Below are 8,571 nucleotides of genomic sequence, written 5' to 3'. Positions count from 1 at the left end.
CCTTCATGCACTGTAACTTTGACTTAAGTCGCTTCTTAATAAGTAATTTTGAGCCCTGATTTTTGTGCGCTGGCTAGATTTTCTTGTGCGCTGAGAATGTGCGAGCAGTGCGCAATCGCGCACGCGCGCAGCTTAGAGGGAACACTGGTCCCAACAGAGATCTATGGGTCCCCAAAATTTTGTGTTATCGAGGTTGAAATCGTAAATCGGCGACAAATATATAATATGAATCTATATATTCATTCAGTTTTAATCATCACCGTTTATTGATAATACAAATCAGTTATCACTTCAAGAGTTTTCAGTTCACAACAATATTGTACATTATACAAAATAATATTGCTGAAATAATTATATTTTCATTCAGTTTTAATCATCACACTTAGTTGGTAATACAAAGCAGTTATCACTTCAGATTTTTCAGTTCACTACAATATCGTACATTATACAAAATAATATTGCTGAAATATTAGTCTATATATTCATGCAGTTTTAATCATTTCAGATTTTTCAGTTCATATATCCTTCGTGGTTTGCTGTCCCACCACAGTTGTAATGCCTTCTCAAGGTCCAATTGCAGCAACGGAATTTCCAATAGGTAATTTGTGGTTTTCATTGTCGTGGTGCCGATCGAATGTGCTCTTCTGAAAGTTAGTATTGCAAAATGATTTATGCAATCCAGTTTTTTTGTCACGCTGGGTACAAGCATCACAGAACAGTAGCCTCCATTATCATCCTCCTCATAGCGTAACCAGGAATATAATTGAGTCCATTTTGTCAGAAAAGTCCTTTTCTTGCTGGCAGTATTCTTTTGTTTATTTTCTTTCGTCGAATCGTTCGCTTCAACACACGTGCTTTCCTTGCCGGAATTATTGCCGTTGTTCTCACTCTCTGCATTATGTTTCGACTTATTACTGACACTGAAGAAATAATCAATTTTGTGTAGATTTTTACCTAATACTGTTTTTTCGGAGGCATACTTAACCTTCACTCGACGACAAGCACCACAACAATGACGTCATCTCGAAGCAACGAGATCTCGTTTACCGAGATTGACGTGCAGACGAAATCTCGAACCGCGAGACCAAAACAACAATGGCAGATCTGCCTGACGAAAAGTTTGGAGTGCGATAAATCTTTGTTTAAAAAAAGTAATCGGGTAATAATGTCAATTTTGTGTCAACAAACGTTGCGTCCCGGGGACGCACGTTGATTCGACACTATGCGTCCCCAGCAAAAATGATGCGTCTAGGATGCGGGGACGCGGGCAAACGAGAACACTGCTTATATGTGGCCAAATTCAAGTACTTTTTAAGGACTTTTATAGTCACTTTCCCAATTTCTCTTTTTCATGTATTTTACAGAACCATATGCCATTTTTATCTTGCGTATTTATTCATCACAGTCTTGTTCCTCATGCCATGAGGCTCTTTAACTCCACCCAGGGGGAGTAAAAGCCCACATTAAACCACACCCGCTCATTGCTTATTACGGTATTTTTATTACAGTGTGTATTTTATGTAGCACTATCTAAATACCCTATGTCAACACGTTACATTTTGTGTGGGCAGCACGGCGGCGCAGTGGTTAGCGCTTGTGCGGCACAGTTCATGTCATGGGAACCTGTCGTGGGTTCAAATCCAGCTCCGGACTTCCTGTGCGGAGTTTGTATGTTCTCCCCGTGCTTGCGTGGGTTTCCTCCGGGCACTCCGGTTTCCTCCCACGTTCCAAAAACATGCATTTCAGGTGAATTGGCCGGTCCAAATTGTCCCTAGGTGTGAATGAGCGAGTGAGTTGTCTGTCCCCGTGTGCCCTGCGATTGGCTGGCAACCAGTTCAGGGTGTCCCCTGCCCACTGCCCAGAGATGGCTGGGATGGGCTCCAGCCCCCCCGCGACCCTAATGAGGATGAGTGGTACGGCTAATGAGATGAGATGAGATGAGAACACGTTACATTGGGTATTTATGTATTATATTCTTTTTACTTTATTATTGTTTTATTTTCAACACAAGGATACTGCTGGAAGTGTGAATTTCCCAACGGGGATGAATAAAGTATCTATTTATCTATCTATCAAGACAAATTATTTTTAGATCTTGAGTAAATTTCGGATATACTGGTTTTTGAGACAAATCTCTTCCTGTAAAGGTGCTTGGGAAAAATTACGGTAATATGTAGTTTTACATTTTCAGCTGCAGGAAGCTCTTCTTGTTACAATTTACCACTGGGAAATTGTTTTTTAATAAGCGCAGCTTGGATTGGGAATTGATTCGGGAAACGGAATCAGGCAGGATACAGGTAGCCGGGACAGGAGAACGGAGCTTGGATTGGGGATCGATACAGGATACTAAGTCGGTCAGGATACGTGTCGCAGGGACAGGAGAACGGAGTTTCGATCGGGGATCAATACAGGAAACAGAATCGGGCAGGATACGGGTAGCCAGGACAGGAGAACGCAGCTTGGATCAGGGATCAATACAGAAAACAGATCGGGATCAAAACGGGAGCCAATGTCAAAAGTGCTTGCCTTGCATGCGCTGAGGTTTGCTGACAGACTGACCAGGAGTAAACGAGATTGACATGCTTAAATAGGAGGATGGCTAATGAGGGAACGAGTGGCAGCTGGGGCACTATATAAATGCAGACCATTTACCATTTGTGATACTTTTTATCCTTTTTTTAGTAAATTTCTATTGCTTTGTTTTCATTTTGTTGTTAATTTTATTATTTTCTAATTTTCCTTGTTACCTTTTCTTACTTTACGGCATTTCCCCGATTGAGGTCAAATATGTATTTAAAAATATCATACGAAATAATCAAAAGTTTCGAATAACACATCTATTTTTCTTTTAATCTTTTACTTTTAAAATAACATTTTCCCTTTTTAAATACATGCTTTTAAAGACCTTACCGAAATTAAAAAACAAAAAGTTTTTCTAAATGTTATTTTTTTCTTTAAATATTATGGGCTCAGGGCAGCACGGCGGCGCAGTGGTTAGCGCATGTGCGGCACAGTTCAAGTCATGGGAACCTCCTGCGTGGGTTCAAATCCAGCTCCACACTTCCTGTGCGGAGTTTGTATGTTCTCCCCGTGCTTGCGTGGGTTTCCTCCGGGCACTCCGGTTTCCTCCCACATTCCACAAACATGCATTTCAGGTGAATTGGCCGGTCCAAATGGTCCCTAGGTGTGAATTAGCGAGTGAGTTGTCTGTCCCCGTGTGCCCTGCGATTGGCTGGCAACCAGTTCAGGGTGTCCCCTGCCCGATGATTGCTGGGATGGGCTCCAGCACCCCCGCGACCCTACTGAGGATAAGCGGTGCAGCTAATGAGATGAGATGAGATTATGGGCTCACTCCAAAAGTATTCGTTTTTTTCAATACAATTTCTTGCATGCATTAAGCCCCCCTCCCAAAATAACATATTTAAAAGACATCGTTGTTCTGTTGAATTTAACAATTGGACAAAACAAATGTACAGCTCAGCCAATAAATCCATTTGCACGTCCCCTTTTCACACTGCTGTTCCTTCTCCTGTGGCCCTAATTGAAAATATGTTTACCACCATAAATATTTCATCAATATGCACAAATATATGACCCTCTCGTCAAACATATGCTAATTGGCCTTGCTGCATCTGTTGTTAATTACACATATATAAAAGAACAGGCAGGAATGACAAAAGAGCGGCTCCCTTTTGAGCCGTTATTCGGTCCAGCGGATTAAAAAAGGCCCTTGTCTTTTTCTTCTTCTTTGTTTGGACTGAAAAGACCCAAAAAGCTTCGTGTCATGTGACAGGTTAAAGGAAACAACAGTTTAGTTTTGAGATAATCTGCTTAAAGGGGAGGTCCAGTTCACGTTATTCTTTAAAGGGCCGGTGTGTGATTCATACAGTGTTGGGTACGTTATTTTTAAAAAGTAATTAGTTTTAGTTACTTCTTCCAGGAAAGTAACTGAGTTAGTAACTGAATTACTATACAGTAAAAGTAACTAGTTGCCAGAAAAAGTAACTATTTACTTTAAAAAATGTTTCGTTTGTCAAAAAAATGAAAATTTTCTGAGCAGTATTCAAGTCAGTTGAATAGAGAAAGGACAAGTAGTTGTGTTATAGAATCTTGTAATATTTATTGATCCTCACCAAAAACAGATTTTTCCTACACTTGAAGTGCAACAAAAATAAACAGTAAATGATACAACTGGTCAAGTAGACATAGGCAACTGTACTTCAAGTATTTTGTACGCAACAAAAGTAAATTGTAAAACAATATTAAGTGAGTTTCAATCTTTAGAAAAAATCACAGTCTCTAGTCAGACAACTGGTCAAGTAGACATATGCTACTGTACTTCAAGTATTTTGTACACCACAAAAGTAAATTGTAAAACAATATAAAGTTAGTTTCAATCTTTTGAATAAATCACAGTCTCTAGTCAAACAACTGCTCAAGTTGAAATATGCTACTGTACTTCAAGTATTTTGTACACCACGAAAGTAAATTGTAAAACAATATAAAGTTAGTTTCAATCTTTTGAATAAATCACAGTCTCTAGTCAAACAACTGCTCAAGTTGAAATATGCTACTGTACTTCAAGTATTTTGTACACCACGAAAGTAAATTGTAAAACAATATAAAGTTAGTTTCAATCTTTAGAATAAATCACAGTCTCTAGTCAGACAACTGGTCAAGTAGACATATGCTACTGTACTTCAAGTATTTTATACACCACGAAAGTTAATTGTAAAACAATATAAAGTTAGTTTCAATCTTTAGAATAAATCACAGTCTAGTATTTTCACACACAAAGGTAAAGCATTCTTGCTGCCTGACATTGGGGGTCGGGAAAGAGGCTAGCATTTAGCTGTAGCAAACACATAAACCTTAAGCACTGTGTGGTGACAGGTGTGTCATCATTTGCCAAGTCGTTTGGGCACGAAAGTGAGCCGAGCCGAAAAAAACGTTCCTCTAAAAATAGTCCCGTCTCTTCAAGTAAACTCACCGTTTCACCAGAGGTAGTAGACTATGGCTCGCAGACATTCGCTATTGTTAGTGTACGCTGCTCCTGCTTCATCCTTCAGTGTCACTTGCCTTCTGCAGCTGGCCGTAATTTAGGCATCCTCTACTTTTTTTCACTGTTTTCTTCTCTAGCCACTCATGTTAACCTCAAGGCTGCAGGCTCTGGCTCACTGCTAGCAGCTATTTTTATAGTTACCTGCTCCTGCTTCATCCTTCAGTGTCACTTGCCTTCTGCAGCTGGCCGTAATTTAGGCATCCTCTACTTTTTTTCACTGTTTTCTTCTCTAGCCACTCATGTTAACCTCAAGGCTGCAGGCTCTGGCTCACTGCTAGCAGCTATTTTTATAGTTACCTGCTCCTGCTTCATCCTTCAGTGTCACTTGCCTTCTGCAGCTCGCCGTAATTTAGGCATCCTCTACTTTTTTTCACTGTTTTCTTCTCTAGCCACTCATGTTAACCTCAAGGCTGCAGGCTCTGGCTCACTGCTAGCAGCTATTTTTATAGTTACCTGCTCCTGCTGCATCCTTCGCTGTGTCTCACCTTCCACAAGTGAACGTTGCCGTTATTTGGGGATCTTACACTTTTTTTCACACTGTTTTCTTCTCCAGCCACTCATATTAGCCCCATAGCTGCGGACCATGGCTCAATGTTAGCAACTGTTGTTATTGGTAGCTGTTTCTGCTTCGTCCTTCAGAGTGTCTAGCCTTCTACAGCTGAATGCTGCCGTGATTCAGGCACCCTCCACTTTTTTACCATTGTTTCCTTTTCTAGCCACATGTTAACCACTTCAACTTGGCTGCAGGCTATGGCTAGCCATGGCTGCACCGTGTTAATAAAGTTTGCTTCGTCTTTCAGTGTCACTTGCATTGCACAGCTTTTCATAAAGGCGAATGTCACTGAGTTTCATGATTCAGGAATCTTTGACTGATTTTCTCACTGTTTCCTTCTCTAGCCGCTCATGTACGCCACTTGGCTGCAAGCTATGGCACGCCACTAGCCACCATTGCAATCGTTAACTGCTCTGTGTAAGTACATTTGATTTGTTCTTTCACAGCTGGTCATGCAAGCAAAGATCGCTGAGTTTTGGGATCCAGGCATTTTCGAATTATTTTCCCACTGTTTCCTTCTCTAGCCGCTCAATTTAGCCACTAGACTGTGGACTATGTCTTGCCAATAGCCGCTATTATTATTTCTGATTCTGCTTTGTTATTTAATGTCACTCACTTCCCACAGTTGGTCATGCAAGCGAACATCACTGAGTTTTGCGATTCAGGCATTTTCCACTTTATCCTTCTCTAGCCACTTATGTTAGCCACTAGGCTGCAGGCTATGGCTCACGGCTAGCCACTTTTCATATTGTGAGCTGCTCCTCCTTCATTCTTCAACATCATTCACTTTCCCAGTCGGTCATGCAAACCAACGTCGCTGAGTTTCGTGATTCAGGCCTCTTCCGCCTTTTCACACTGTTTCCTTCTCTAGCCACTCATCGTGGCTGCAAAGCTAAAGGCCAAAACTCGCTGCAAGTCACTTCTGTTATTGTTTGCTGCTTGTGTGAATAAAGCTCGCTTCGTCTTTCAGTGTCACTCGCCTTTCACACTTTGCCAATTTCCTTCTCTAGCCACTCAAGTTAGCCACTAGGCTGTAGGCTATGGCTCACCGCTAGCCACTATTCATATTGTTAGCTGCTCCTCCTTCATTCTCCAACGTCATTCACTTTTCCAGTCGGTCATGCAAGCCAATGTCGCTGAGTTTCGTGATTCAGGCCTCTTCCACCTTTTCACACTGTTTCCTTCTCTAGCCACTCATCGTGGCTGCAAAGCTAAAGGCCAAAGCTCGCTGCAAGTCACTTTTGCTTCGTGTGAATAAAGCTTGCTTCGTCCTTCAGTGTCACTCGCATTTCACAGCCTAACTTTGCCAATTTCCTTCTCTAGCCACTCAAGTTAGCCACTACGGCTCGCGCTATTGTTATTGTTTGCTACTCAGTGTAAATAAAGCTTGCTTTGTCCTTCAGTGTTTCTGGCTGAAATCCATTGCGAAAAATATATTCGTACACCATGGGTGGAAAATAGAACGTGTTTTAATTCGATTCCATTTCTTATTTTAAGATATTTGATCCTGTTGAACACTTTGCTGAAGTAGCACCACCTTCATACCCTCGTGTCGATGCGTGGCTTCGCTTTTATATTCTCACTCCATGCGTCTATTGAAGACGAGCATCTTTGTTTCACGTGTGTGATTCTTCTTCTTCCCCCCTCGCTGTTTCTCATCCCGGCTGCCCCTTGTTCATGCTCTCCATGTCAGACCCAGCTGTTACTACAAACTACTTGGAGGGCTTACAAGCCTCATTGCTAATACTGACAACGGCCGCTATTCTTACTCAAAAGGCGCTGAAAAAAAGTCAGGTCGGCAGCCATTTCCCTCTGGAAAAATGACAAATCCGTCTTCCCCTCGGCAGATGTCGTGTCCCGCCGCCTCATCTTGTTGATGAACATCTCGCAAGAAACCGTGTTAGATCAAGTGAAGATGACCTTTTTTTTTTTCCTGACGCGGAGATTTTTCTGACCCATATGTGGGGTTGTTGTAAGCAGCAATCCCATTAGGTTCTGAAATCCGTCTGGGGGGCTAATTAATGTGGCGTGTTTCCCCCAAGGGACAAGCGATGGATTATTTACCTATACAGTGGAACCTCGGTTCTCGACCATAATCCGTTCCAGAACCCTGTTCGAAAACCGATTTGTTTGATCACCGAAATCATTTTTCCCATTAAAAATAATGTAAATCGATTTAATCCGTTCCAACACCCTGAATGTTTACCTTGAATGTTTAACGTAAACATAAAGCTAACCCGGGCTAATCATACGTTCGCGTTATCAGATTTCTGTACGAAAGATTACCCTAACATGAAAGTGTAAAAATAAAAAAATCAGGTCGTTAACAAGTCATTTAGCAACCGGGTCTCCACAACAAGTGGTGAGCGGTTCATTGGAAAGGGGGCTTCGTTCCAACACCCTGAAAGTTGGGCTTCATTCCCACACCCTGAATGTTTACTTTGAATGTTCAATGTAAACATAAAGCTAACCCAGGCTAATTGTACGTTCACGTCATCATAATCTTCCCTCTCACAAGTGGTGAATTGAGGAAGGAATTTGGACATATTAGTAGAAATTTGGCCTATTCCACAAGGTGGAGGGTGAGCACTGAAGTGATGAAAAATGGATAGCTAGCTAACCCTAAAGCTGTAATATAACCCTGGTTAGCCTAAAAACCACTAGTAATTTGTTCTCCGCTTAAATGAAATACTTTTTTGCAAATTTGGCGTAATGATTATCATTCTATATTCAGAATTTAGCGATATGAGTTTAAATCTTAGTGGAACCATGTTCTTTCTGACATTTAGCTACAGATAACATAAGGAATTGTAGTTTTTTTTATCTGCTAGGCATTAAAAATCAGTACATGTAGGTAACAATGTAGGTCATGGTGTAATGGTCAGCAGTCTGGGCTTTAATCCAGTGCTTTGAGTTAAACTTTAAGTGGGACCAAGCTGCTTTTAGCTACAGAATA

The sequence above is a fragment of the Urocampus carinirostris genome, chromosome 12 (assembly GCF_059441175.1).
Source record: "Urocampus carinirostris isolate Australia breed hairy pipefish chromosome 12, RoL_Ucar_1.0, whole genome shotgun sequence".
NCBI classification, from domain to species: domain Eukaryota; kingdom Metazoa; phylum Chordata; class Actinopteri; order Syngnathiformes; family Syngnathidae; genus Urocampus; species Urocampus carinirostris.
Note: the sequence above shows the minus strand (reverse complement) of the source record.